General features: G+C 41.2%; 1 protein-coding gene across 3 annotated transcripts in view; it reads right to left on the bottom strand.

Annotated features, from left to right (window-relative positions):
- Window positions 1-13,900, bottom strand: part of LOC129839580 (apoptosis-stimulating of p53 protein 2-like) — a 47,795-nt gene that overhangs the window by 29,117 nt on the left and 4,778 nt on the right. Inside the window, exon 1 of one of the 3 annotated variants that reach the window (XM_055907131.1) lies at window positions 11,863-11,965. The exons of the other annotated variants lie outside the window; for them this stretch is intronic. The gene's annotated coding sequence lies outside the window, so the exon portion shown is untranslated. Of the gene's footprint in view, window positions 1-11,862; window positions 11,966-13,900 lie in introns of those variants that run through there. 3 annotated transcript variants of the gene reach the window in all.

Here is a 13,900-nt window from a genome sequence, read left to right as displayed (position 1 = left end):
AAAAACATTGATTTAAAAGTTTACAAACCATACAACTCTATGCACAAGGACTACTTTTAACAATTTACAATGAACATTAAAAAAAATAATACATTTACTGAAAGAAAACTTTGCAGATGCAAAGTTTGGTAACAGAATTTCAGTTAAATCTCCCTCAGTTGATGTGACCACATTTCCAAACACTTAAAAATCTGCACCGAATTAAGATTCAGAGATGTCTGCAGAAAGAATGGGGTGTCAGCTATGACAAAATCTATTTTGGTTATCGATCTACAGTAAGTGAAGTGGATTTACACCCGGTAACAGAATTTCATCATGGGTTCTTGATCTATACTACACAGAAATGCATCATTTTGGATATGAATGTCCTTCATCCTAAATACGTATACGAAGGTGCAATATCCTCATTTGCATATGGGAGGTATTATTCTACACACTACACACTCAATTTTATTGAGCTCCACCACCAAACAAGACCAAATGTGGTTGATCCGGAACAAATCTGAACCAATCAAAGACGTCTATTTTTCACACGTTTGGACATCAAAGTACAGCATAGTAGAGATATGTAGAGTACAGTACAGTATCGCACAGAACAGTAAATATAGTTCAGTAGAGTATAGTACATTATAGTGTAATGTAACTTACTCTACTGAACTATATTCTACTTTTACTTACTGTACTATGCTGAATTATTCTCTACTGAACTATATTCTACTTACTATACTATGCTGAATTATTCTCTACTTTTGGTTACTGTACTGTGGTGTCCAAATTTATGAAACATAGGTGTCGGTACCAAATCTGAACATCTATGTTTGGGCCGGTCCAGACGTCTGTGGAAGTTGAAATCAAGGCTGGTCCAAACCAAGAAATGACGTCTGTGAACGTTGAAATCAAGGCCAGGGCGGACTGACCAAATATAGAATTTAAAGAGAGGGGGCTCATGGGTAGGTGTCAGTAAGAGCCGGGAGAGGTTACGTTAATTAGAGATAGAGAATAGAGAGAAGAGAGGTTGTCCCGACTTTTCAACCTCTTTCTCTGACAACTAGACGACAGAAGGAGAATGGAAAACATTTATCAGCTGAACATAATAGTACGCCAGCAAAAGGGAGAACAGTAGCAACTGTTGTTTGTGACTACTATGATTTCCCATTGTAGCCATTTCAAATGCAGACATTCCGTTACCAATTTTTCTGAAATTATGTTACCGATTTGGTAACAGAATGGAGTTTCATTCCCTTAATAATTCACGAAACAAAATTGATATCAGTAAAAACACTAATTAACTATAAAAAAAACAAAGCCTATGATTTCTTAATCTGTCTCTGCTCATGAGGAAGAGAATTTAGAAAATATCTTAAAGCCTGTTGCATTTATATTTTTGTGTTGATATCAGTTGGCAGGGGTCTAATTCAACATTATTGTGTTTTGATGCATTTCTAATACCTTTTAAGACTTTCTGGTGGATGTTTTCTAAGATCCCTTTCCCATCTGTTTGACAATTTGTTTATTCCTAATTTTGAGAATGGAAAATGGTTGAAACGCATATATGCCTTAATTTCTCAAAAATATAGACTCGTGGCTTTCATTTGTCTCCCAATTAGACATGGTCCTATGAACTTCACATGTTGTGCTTATGGGTCCTTTAACTTAGAAATTACCACAGGGAATTCCACGAATAATAATGGCGTTGCTTCAACATCTGGAGTGAGCCAGCCCAAAGACAGAATGGGGACAGTCTGGGAACTACTCCAGAACCCCCTCTGGAATTATAAAGGGGCGAATGCAGTTCTGAACATTTTTTCAAAGAAAAAAAACTGGGTCTCAAATTCCAAGAGAGCCCAGCTCCACTCTCTGAAAATGAAAACATGATGAAGAGGCAACATTATCAAGGACACTGGTCCTCGAGAAAAGGGGGTAGGCTCTGTGAATTTGACCTTTCACAAGATTCTACATAGGTCAATGGTTTCATTTCAAATGCGCAAACGCTGCAGCCAGCCACTGTGACAACTGTATATGGGGGACAATAAAGGGTTATAGAGCCAAGTGCAAGTCAGCAATTTCTTCGCACCATAAATAGCAGGCCAAGCCAAACACACTCCGCTGCCCAAAGGTATAGAGGATGCAAGAAGCGATCATTGACTTGTTGCTTCGTAGTGGCGGACTGGCATGGGGCCTGAAAGGTCTATACCACGGAGGTAACAGATGGGCTTTAGACTGAAGATGCATCCCAAAAGGGCACCCTTTTCCCTAGTGCATTACTTTTGACCAGGGTCCATGAGGTGCCATTTGAGACACATCCTGAGAGTAACATGGAAGCTGTCCTGTAGACTCTGCCACCACTGCAGCACTACGTTCCCACTAACAACCTACAATTCCGGAAACCTCTGCCTAAAACCAGTTATAATTTTGAGATAATCCATATCAAATCAGGAGACTTAGAACTTACTAAGCTATCGATCTGATTGGTTTTCAAATTCTTTGTCAAACTGAGCTGTCTACCAATTTCCTGATTCATGATAAATCTATGATGTGAAGCACAGTTGGATTATGGAGAGAAACATAATTATGTCGAGGCAACAGTATAACATAATAAAGCCTTCCACATCCGCCACAAACATCTGGCATTTAACAGAAGTGGCTGAGAGACACGTAACAATGCTAAACCACTCGTAATGCCGACTGATCCTACATTTGTGAAACCGTGGCACAAGCTTGCCAGCTGACACTCTACGCACCAATTCAAGTATCCGGTTTGAAGCAGCTGTGCACTAAAGGTTTAAAAATAGGCTTTTTTTGTCCTCTTAAAATATGCTCTCAATCTGGGCACTGGATCTGACTACAGCTGGGGATATGACTGACTGCCTTTCTGTCCTAGTCACGCAACGAGTACAAGAAATCCACAGACTGGCAATTAGAGTTTGGATAACATCATGACCATGTGACCTTTTAAAAGGTAGACTCCGCCATATGACATCATCATGCAAAGCCAGGCGACTTCCTGTTTTCAGAAAAAAGAATTAACATCCGCAAAAAGACTACTACTTCCCAACTTTCGGCCTCCCTTCAGACATGCACACATTGGGGAGTGGCAAATAGAGGCTAATTCTGAGTTTGTTGTTGTTGGTTTCTTTAAAAACAGGAAGTCACCCCACTTTGCATGACAATGTAATTTTTCTAAGTCTACCTACAACACTTTAAATGCATTTCTCTCCTAAAACTTATGGTGAGGAAGGAACTTCAGAATGAATAAATGTTTACCTATTTTTTGGCATACAATTCCAGGGGTAAAGCTAAACTATTTGCCATTTCACCATTGCCATTTTTTGTTTGTTTTATTCAATGTTCTGGTGACACCTGTATACCTCTCTGAACAGCTGACTTTTCCAGTTTCTCTGAAGGGTCTGTCTTTAAAGAGCCATTGAACACGTGTGTTTTTCTGTTGCTCATCAGAAAAACGGGATTTCATCTTGGATGTGTGTTTCCTGACCACTTCTACGTTTGGTTAATGTTTGTCCCCCATTTCACTCCTTCATTTTTACGTTTCTGCTGAGGATGTTTTACATCTAGCTATGTTGTTTGGTGAAAAAAAAAAAAGAGGTTGAAACTAAAGCAAAAAGTCAAAAAATGTGTGACGTGTTGTCTTATGTAAACAAAGTCGGGCTGCTGGGAAGTCTCTCTCACCGTCTATGCTATTGGATAGAGAGCAATCACTGCAGCTGTTCACCCCATGTAAGTGGGCAAATGTACATCGTCAAATCAAAACCCAACCTTCATTTACACATTGTGACGCACAGATGTTCCAAACTCAGTTTTAGACGAGACTGACTTTATGACCAAAATTTGCCTATTTACATTTTTGTAGTAAATTTTAACACTAGAATAACTGTTTCTGACTCCTATCAATGCCACATCAGGGATTTTCAAGGGGATTCTTTGCTTTTTAAAGGCAGTCACTCTTTAACAGTATATAGCTGATTTGAATCCTATTTGTATCTTGTAAAGCTGCTTGAAAATAAATGTGGACCCCATCTTGTTTCTCTGTATACAGCACACTTCTCAACAGCAAATGTATTTAAACTAACGCTGTTCATCAACCAAACCACACTTACACCAATGTACTCATTTATTGAATGGTAATAGGAAAACGTTGGACTAAATAAAATTTCTTAAGGAAGCCCATGCTTCAACCAGTACAGAAGTGGGGCATGGTGTCAGAGGTTGATCAAGTGAAGAGAAGTAGGCTGTCATTTTCTATTTCACTGCACTGGGCCTTCATTTTATCACATAGGGCAAGGGCTTTGGGAAGCAGTAGGCACATTGGGAGATCTGAGTGAGCCTTGAGGCCATCTAGGACAATCAGAGATGAACTACACCCTACTTGGTAAGGCTCATATAAAAGTTGATGTCTAAAAGGCCTAAAAATGCTGTGAAAATGCCCAAATATAGCCTCATTAAATAATGAGCAAAATATAATTCTATGTTATTTACAACTACAATTCTGAAAAAAAGGGTCCGCGAACATTGGGGCCTTACGCTAATTCCTTGGCATGTCCCTGTTTGCTTGGCACCACTCACTGAATGCATGGCTTCTGTAAGACTTGTCGAATACAAATCGACCGAATATCAAATTACATGCAAAGTAGCACACTTGTATTTCCATACACAAATGTATAGGGGAGCTATCATTGCTGGCTCTTGGCCTGCACCCGAAATTGCACACTATTCCCTATGTAGGGCAATACTTTTGACCAGGACCCATCGGGATCTGGTCAAAAGTAGTGCACTATGTAGGGAAAAGGTTACCATTTTGGATGCATCCTTGCAGTGGATGACCAAGCCTTTAACAGAATAGGGGAATGTTCTTTTCCTCTCAGAGAATATTCAGCCATTATGGAAATGTGGCTTCTTTTTTTGTTTTTGAATGAGCGCCAATGACAGCCCTTGTGCTATCCCTCATGGTAGACGTTCAATTGATCTCATATTGCAGGGGTGTCAAACTCATTCCACGGAGGGCCTAGTGTATGCAGGTTTTTGGTTTTTCCTTTCAATAAAGCCCTAGACAACCAGGTGTGGGGAGTTACTAACTAATTAGTGATGTTAATTCATCAATCAAGTATAAGGGAGGAGCGAAAACCCGCAGACACTCGGCCCCCCGTGGAATGAGTTTGACACCTGTGTCATATTGTATGTACAGTGGGGTCTGAAATGATTAACACCCTTGATAAAGATGAGCAATAATGACTGTATAAAATAAATAATTCAAATACTGAGCTATATTGTGTGCAACAAAATAGTTTTTTGTGAAATTATATAATTGTATACATTTGCTTAAAGAAAGAGATTTTGTATAACAAGTAATATTTTTTAAAAGTCTCAAAAAGGTAGGGGTTAAAATGATTGACACCCCTAAAGATTTTTTTGAAATAAAGTAGTCAGAAGTGTAGTACTTGGTCCCATATACCTAGCAAGTTATGACTACATCAAGCTTGTGACTCTTCAAAGTTGTTGGATGCATTTGCAGTTCGTTTTGGTTGTGTTTCAGATTATTTTGTGGCCAATAGAAATGAATGGTGGGGCCTCCCAAGTGGCACAGCGGTCTAAGGCACTGCTTCGCAGTGCTTGATGCGTCACTACAGACCCGGCTTCGATCCCAGGCTGTGTCACAACCAGCCGTGACTGGGAGTCACATAGGGCAGCGCACAATTGGCCCAGCGTCGTCTGGGTTAGGGGAGGGTTTGGCCGGGGGGGGGGGGCATTACTTGGCTCATTGCGCTCTAGCGACTTGTGGCAGGCCGGGCGCCTGCAGGCTGACTTCGGTCGTCAGTAGAGCTGTGTTTCCTCCGAAACATTAGTGCAGCTGGCTTCCGGGTTGAGCGGGCGTGTGTTAAGGAGCGTGGTTTGGCGGGTCATGTTTCGGAGGACGCCTGACTCGACCTTCACCTCTACCAAGCCCATTGGGGAGTTGCAGTGATGAGACAAGATCGTAATGAAATTGAGAGAAAAAAAGAAAAACAAAACAGTCAAAGGTATTGTGTCATTTTAGAGTCACTTTTATTGTAAATAACAATATAATATGTTTCTAAACACGTTTACATTAGCGTGGATGCTACTAAGATTCTGAATAATCAAATCAAAATAAAATCTCATTGGTCACATACACATTGTTAGGAGATGTTAACACGAGTGTAGTGAAATGCTTGTGCTTCTAGTTCCAACGGTCCAGTAATATCTAACAAATAATCAAACAATTCCCAACAACTACCGACAGTTGAAATCGGAAGTTTACATACACCTTAGCCAAATACATTTAAACTCAGTTTCTCACAATACCTGACATTTAATCCTAGTAAAAATTCCCTGTCTTAGGTCAGTTAGGATCACCACTTTATTTAAAAATGTGAAATGTCAGAATAATAGTAGAGAATGATTTATTTCAGCTTTCATTTCTTTCATCACATTCCCAGTGGGTCAGAAGTTTACATACACTCAATTAGTATTTGGTAGCATTGCCTTTAAATTGTTTAACTTGGGTCAAACATTTCGGGTAGCCTTCCACAATCTTCCCACAATAAGATGGGTGAATTTTGGCCTATTCCTTCTGACAGAGCTGGTGTAACGGAGTCAGGTTTGTGGGATCCTTGCTTTTTCAGTTCTGCCCACAAAGCTTCTATAGGATTGAGTTCAGGGCTTTGTGATGGCCACTCCAATACCTTTACTTTGTTGTCCTTAAGCCATTTTGCCACAACTTTGGAAGTATGCTTGGGGTCATTGTCCATTTGGAAGACCCATTTACAACCAAGCTTTAACTTCCTGACTGATGTCTTGAGATGTTGCTTCAATATATCCACATAATTTTCCTTTCCTCATGATGCCATCCATTTTGTGAAGTGCACCAGTCCCTCCTGCAGCAAAGCACCCCCACAACATGATGCTGCCACACCCGTGCTTCACGGTTGGGATGGTGTTCTTTGGCTTGCAAGCCTCCCCTTTTTCCTCCAAACATAACGATGGTAATTATGGCCAAACAGTTCTATTTTTGTTTCATCAAAACAGAGGACATTTCTCCAAAAAGTATGATATTTGCCCCCCATGTGCAGTTGCAAACCGTAGTCTGAAATTTTTATGGCGGTTTTGGAGCAGTCGCTTCTTCCTTGCTGGGCGGCTTTTCAGGTTATGTCAATATAGGACTCGTTTTACTGTGGATATAGATACTTTTGTACCCGTTTCCTCCAGCATCTTCACAAGGTCCTTTGCTGTTGTTCTGGGATAGATTTGCACTTTTAGCACCAAAGTACCTTCATGTCTAAGAGACAAGTGTCTTCTTCCTGAGCGGTATGACAGCTGCGTGGTCCCATGGTATTTATACTTGCGTACTATTGTCTGTACAGATGAACGTGGTACCTTCAGGCATTTGGAAATTGCTCCCAAGGATGAACCAGACTTGTTGAGGTCTACAAAAAAAGAAGTCTGAGGTCTTGGCTGATTTCTTTTGATTTCCCCATGATGTCAAGCAAAGAGGCACTGAATTTGAAGATATGCCTTGAAATACATACACAGGTACAGCTCCAATTGACTCAAATTATGTCAATTAGCCTATCAGAAGCTTCTAATGGCATGACATCATTTTCTGGAATTTTCCAAGCTGTTTAAAGGCACAATCAACTTAGTGTATGTAAACTTCTGACCCACAGGAATTGTGATAGTGAAATAATCTGTCTGTAAACAATTGTTGGAAAAATTACTTGGGTCATGCACAAAGTAGATGTCCTAACTGACTTCCCAAAACTATTGTTTGTTAACAAGAAATGTGTGGAGTGGTTGAAAAACGAGTTTTAATGACTTCAACCTAAGTGTATGTAAACTTCCGACTTCTACTGTAATACACACAAATCTTGGTGCAGTAGATGGTATAAAATACAGTATATACATGTGATATGAGTAATGTAAGATATGAAACATTATTAAAGCGGCATTATTTAAAGTGGCATTGTTTAAAGTAACTAGTTATCCATTTGTTAACGTGTCCGGTGATTGGGTCTCAATATGTGCAGCAGCCTCTCTGAGTTAGTGATTGCTGTTTAGCAGTCAGATGGCCTTGAGATAGAAGCTGTTTCTCAATCTCTCTGTCCCAGCTTTGATGCACCTGTACTGACCTCGCCTTCTGGATGATAGCGGTGTGAACATGCAGTGGCTCGGGTGGTTGTTGTCCTTGATGATCTTTTTGGCCTACCTGTGACATCGGGTGCTGTAGATGTCATGGAGGGCAGGTAGTTTGCCCCCAGTGATGCGTTGTGCAGACTGCACCACCCTCTGGAGAGCCTTGCGGTTGAGGGCGGTGCAGTTGCCATACCAGGCTGTGCTACAGCCAGACAGAATGCTCTCGATTGTGCATCTGTATTTGTCAGTGTTTTGGGTGACAAGCCAAATTTTTCAGCCTCCTGAGGTTGAAGAGGCATTGTTGTGCCTTCACCACACTGTCTGTGTGGGTGGACCATTTCAGTTTGTCTGTGATATGTACGCCCAGGAACATAAAACTTTCCACCTTCTCCACTACTGACCCTTCGATGTGGATAGGGCAGTGCTCCCTCTGCTGTTTCCTGAAGTCCATGATCATCTCCTTCGTTTTGTTGACGTTGAGTGAGAGGGTGTTTTGCTGAAACCACACTCCGAGTGACCCACCTCCTCCCTGTAGGCTGTCTCGTCGTTGTTGGTGATCAAGTCCACTACTGTTGTGTCGTCTGCAAACTTGATGATTGAGTTAGAGGCGTGCATGGCCACGCAGTTGTGGGAGAACAGGGAGTACAGGAGAGGGTTGAGCACACACCCCTGCGGGGCCCCAGTGTTGAGGGTCAGTGTGGAGATGTTGTTTCCTACCTTCACCACCTGGGGGCGGCCCATCAGAAAGTCCACTGAAGTGGGTCTGGGGTAGCTGGTAAGGTGCCGGTGATATGATCCTTGACTAGCCTCTCAAAGCACTTCATGATGACAGAACTGAGAGCTTCGGGGCAGTAGTCATTTAGTTGAGTTATGTTTGCCTTCTTGGGTACAGGAACAATAGTAGCCATCTTGAAACATATGGAGACAACAGACTGGGATAGGCAGCGATTAAATATGTCCGTAAACACACCAGCCAGCTGGTCTGCGCATGCGCTGAGGATGCGGCTAGGGTTGCCGTCTGGGCCAGCAGCCTTGCGAGGGTTAACACGTTTAAATGTCTTTCTCATGTCAGCCACTGAGAAAGAGAGATGGGGGGGGGGGGGGGGCAGCCTTTGTAAGCAAGCCACCTCAGTGGCACTGTATTATCCTCAAAGCGGGCAAAGAAGGTGTTTAGTTTGTCTGAAAACGTGACGTCGGTATCCGTGACATGGCTGTTTTTGTTTTTGTAGTTCGTGATTTCGTGTAGACCCTGCCACATACGTCTCGTAACTGAGTCGTTGAATTGCGACTCCACCTTGACCCTGTACCGGCATTTCGCTTGTTTGGTTTCCTTACAAAGGGAATAACTACACTGTTTATATTCAGCCATATCCCCAGCCCTCTTTCCATGGTTAAATGCGGTGGATCGCGCTTTCAGTTTTTCGCGAATGCCGCCATCCATCCACAGTTTCTGGTTAGGGTAGGTTTTAACAGTCACAGTGGGTACGACATCACCAATGCACTTATTTATAGTGTATAGATCAATGTTGTTCTCTGAGACTGACTGGAACATATTCCAGTCCGCGTGATCAAAACAATCTTGGAGCGTGGCTTACGATTGGTCAGACCAGCATTGAATGGATCTCGTCACTGGTACATCCTGTTTTAGTTTCTACCTATAAGCCGGAACTAGCAAGATGGCGTCGTGGTCGGATTTACCGAAGGGAGGGCAGGGGAGGGCTTTGTATGCATCGCGGAAGTTAGAGTGGTAGTGGTTGAGAGTATTAGCCCTTTGTGTCATGCAATCAAATATGCAGCTAACATTTAGGTAACATTGATCTCAAATTTGCTTTGTTAAAATCCCCAGCTACAATAAATGCAGCCTCCAGCCCCTCTAATTTTCTCACTCATTATTCAGGATTTATTCAGGATTATCCATAATCATGGTAGCATCCACATTAATGCAGAATTGTTTAGAAACATATTCTATTCTTATTTATAATAAAAGTGACAATACATGATTTACCATTCATTTATTGGGCACAAACTAATCTGAAACACAACCAAAACAAACTGCCAATGCATCCAACATGTTTGTAATCACGAGCTTGATGTAGTCATTGCGTGCTAGGAATATGGGACCAAATACTACACTTTTGACTACTTTTATTTATAAGAATCTTTAGGGGTGTCAATAAACTTGACCCCTACCTAAAAATAGTATATGACTTGTTAAACAAAATCTCTTTCTCTAAGCAATTGTATTAGTACGAATTATTTTATACAGTCATTATTGCTAAACTTTATCAAGGGTGTCAATCATTTTAGACCCCGCTGTATATCTTGGAGAACCAGAAGTAGAATAGAATACTTTACTTCCTGTGAGAGAATTTGTCCTATTAGGTTACACTGTATTCCAGGTAGCCCCCAAATACAGATAATTCCAGTTTTCAGAATAAGGCAGTAGTTGTATCAATAAAGCCACGATAGAATTGAAAACAATCAATTCTAATTCTATGGATAGATTCTATATTAACACGTATGGCAGGCGGCTAGATTGAATACAATTCCCCTGATTCGCACAGGGGAAAGGCAGAGCACTTTGACGTCGCGTGTGGGAGCAGCCCTAATAACACAACATCGCCCTTCTATTCAGACAGATCAGACAGCTTGGGGGTGAAGTTTCCCCTAAGTACATATCTAGGATCAGCATCCCCTCCCCCAATCCTAAAAATGCAAAACTGACCCATGATGAGTGTCTGGGGCAACTTAGCCCTACTCCGATCAGACATTGGCCTGCGAGGTCTAGTCTGTGGTAAAAAATAAATAATAATGTTTCACAGTGTGGTGCATCTAATGAGATCGGTTAGGCTAAGCTTCTCATTAACTGCGCATCAGTGTGACTGAGAACAAACCTCATTAGCAATAGGGATTCTAATTGGTGGAGGATAAGGAGGATGGTGGAGGATAAGGTGATGAGCTAAGTGCTATGATTATATATATTAGGTGACATAAACATAGGCTTCGGGCATTTGAACACGATGACTCGGACTAGAGAATCTAGAAGACATTCTCTTAACAAATTTCACCTAAAAGGTTGTGTATTTTATCATGTAATCATGAATAAATCACTGTTGATAGGGATAGACTAAATGAATCGTGGATGGTGGTCTTAATCCAAAATCTAATTACTGACAAAGCCCTTCTTGCGCCTGCAAATTTCTTCCCAAAAAACAACTTTGCATGAGACACCTTGAGGAAATCAAAATAACCTTTTTTTGTGACATTCATTCTTGGTGAATTATTGTGCCGTGGTGCTAACAATGCTAGGCATGGGAAGAGAACAAGTTGAAATGACACACACAAGTTGTTATAGGACCAACTGACCATTACATTTGGTTAAACAGGTTGAGTGAAATGTCGATATACCATGACGGACACAAATTGAAAGCGAATTAATTGGAAATAGAGAGTTAAGTTTGCTGTGACGGCAGTTACAAGCTACAGGAGTAATCCAACCCACTGGAGGCATTAATTATTCATGCCAATAACATCATCCAACAAATGAGCATCTGTCGATACATGCATCATCGGGGCAAAGTCATCCTACGGAGTCCAACTTCAAAGAACTGTTGTGTTCCCTCTTGAAACAGGGACCTTTTCAGTTAAAGCGCTAACATTTTCTCCATTCCATGTTTTAAAAAAGATATTAGCACTAACCCTTGACTTGTGGTTGTGTGGATCTTTAATAAATGTTGACAGATTGGGATAGGCTTGCGAGCCGCCACCGCCGGTCAGCTCCCAATGTTTTTAAGCTGCGGCCTGGACCCAGGCCATATGGCCAGGCTCACGTGACTTTACTATTGAATCAGCGTAGCAGTAGCAACCCTCCCCCGTTCCCAACCCCCACTGTGCTGAGCGTTACTCTGGGAGCAGAAAAACAGTACTGGGTGAAAGCAAACACAACCCAGTCGCTCAAACGTTTACATTTTGACATAGGCATTTGGGACAATGGGAAATGTAATTGTAAATCTCCACCACAGCCTTGGAGCAGTACTTTTGAATAATCGCCTAATGAATTTATGAATAGCCTAAATGTAGCAGCAGAAAGATTGTGTGTGTGTGTGTCTGTCTGTGTGGTTGCTACTGGTCACAGTGGCAACAGTTGCAAAGGCACTCTGTAAGCTCAGGCGTGAGATGAGTTTAACAATGGTAATCAATGATATTTGGAACCAGAAAACAAAGTTAGGTCTAGCCTATAAACTAATCTATTATTTACCCCTATCTGCATCACCCCTGACCATGCTAAATAATCACTTGTAGGTAGGAGGTCCTTGCAAGTTGAGTAAAAATCTATTCTCCCTTCACATAACCACATGATGGAACAGCCTGAAATAGATTTAGCCTAAGCACCACATTTATAAGTTCCACCAGGGCTAACACTAATTTTCCAGGATCTCAACCTATATAAAGAAACACAAGATGTTGGGCCAACACTATAGGGCTCCCAAGAGGAACAAACAGACATGCTGAATTATATTATTCTCACCATCATTACAGTTTAACAACGCAGGGTCATTGTTCTTCCAATAGCTGTACTTCTTGTTTTGTGTCCACTGTCCAACCCATGTTTAACAAGCAAAATTACACAACTGATAAGGCAACGATCTTCTTCTTCACTAGGTTCAACTGTCGTCAAGATATGCCATCCACTCATTAGTCAAGATTGTTTTTAAAGATCAGTGTCTGGTTGAACAAGAAAAGGGAAAACATTTAGATGTGGTTGTTGAGGATGACATGTTGGCTCTAAGTTACACATCATCACTAGGGCATATTGTTACACAGTAATAATCAGGTACTCTACCATGTCCAAGGTCTATAAGGACAGTAAATCCTCACTTGGAAACACCGGACCTCAAGAGAGCCAAACAAGTGACACACTCAAGAGCTTAGATAATATCTTGATTTCCCATTCTGCAGACCAGCTAATAATAGAATACCATTGTGCCCATTGTGTGTGGAAGCCTGCACCCACCTCATGGATAATCTAAACATAGAACCCTATCCAGGTTACGACTGACAAAGATTAGTGCAATGCAGGAAAGCCTGTTCAAATTTGTAAGAAGATTAGTTTGTTTTGTTTCACATTGAATTTGTTTATATAACTGTATTGTCACACTTTCTTGCTGCACACAAAGAGGATCTTGTAAGTCTCTTACCCAAGAGTGGTTGTATTTTTATTTATTTTACCTTTATTTAACTAGGCAAGTCGGTTAAGAACACATTCTTATTTACTGGATACAGCAGTCGCGCTCTGGGTGTGGGGTAAGATTTGAAGCTCACACTACCTCTCATATGACTATGCATGGTATACATTCTACTCCCGATGTAAGGGCCTGAGACTGCTATGAATGGGTGCACTCAACCAAAGTATGCATTATCTGCACTTCTGTACCTAAACAGTTTGCACTCCAATGTGCATTTACCTGGAGTCAATGGCAAGTTTTCCAGTATCAATGCCAAGTGAGATCAAGTTAATAAATTGCCTGACTGAGACAGTGGGACAGTGGACAGTGGATTGAGAGACAGTGGATTGCACTGAGACAGTGGATTGCGCAGTCAGATGGAACAGACTAAATAGGCATTTTAATATCATATAATTTAGCCAGTGGTAACTTGTGAAATAGACACCGGCTGGAATGCGGTTTTAACCAATAACCATTCAAGATTAGAACCACCCGTTGTATAAAAAAACCCA

Source organism: Salvelinus fontinalis, chromosome 3 (genome assembly GCF_029448725.1).
Source record: "Salvelinus fontinalis isolate EN_2023a chromosome 3, ASM2944872v1, whole genome shotgun sequence".
NCBI lineage: Eukaryota > Metazoa > Chordata > Actinopteri > Salmoniformes > Salmonidae > Salvelinus > Salvelinus fontinalis.
The sequence above is the reverse complement of the archived record's forward strand: the minus strand, read 5'-3'. Positions and strand labels throughout refer to the sequence as shown.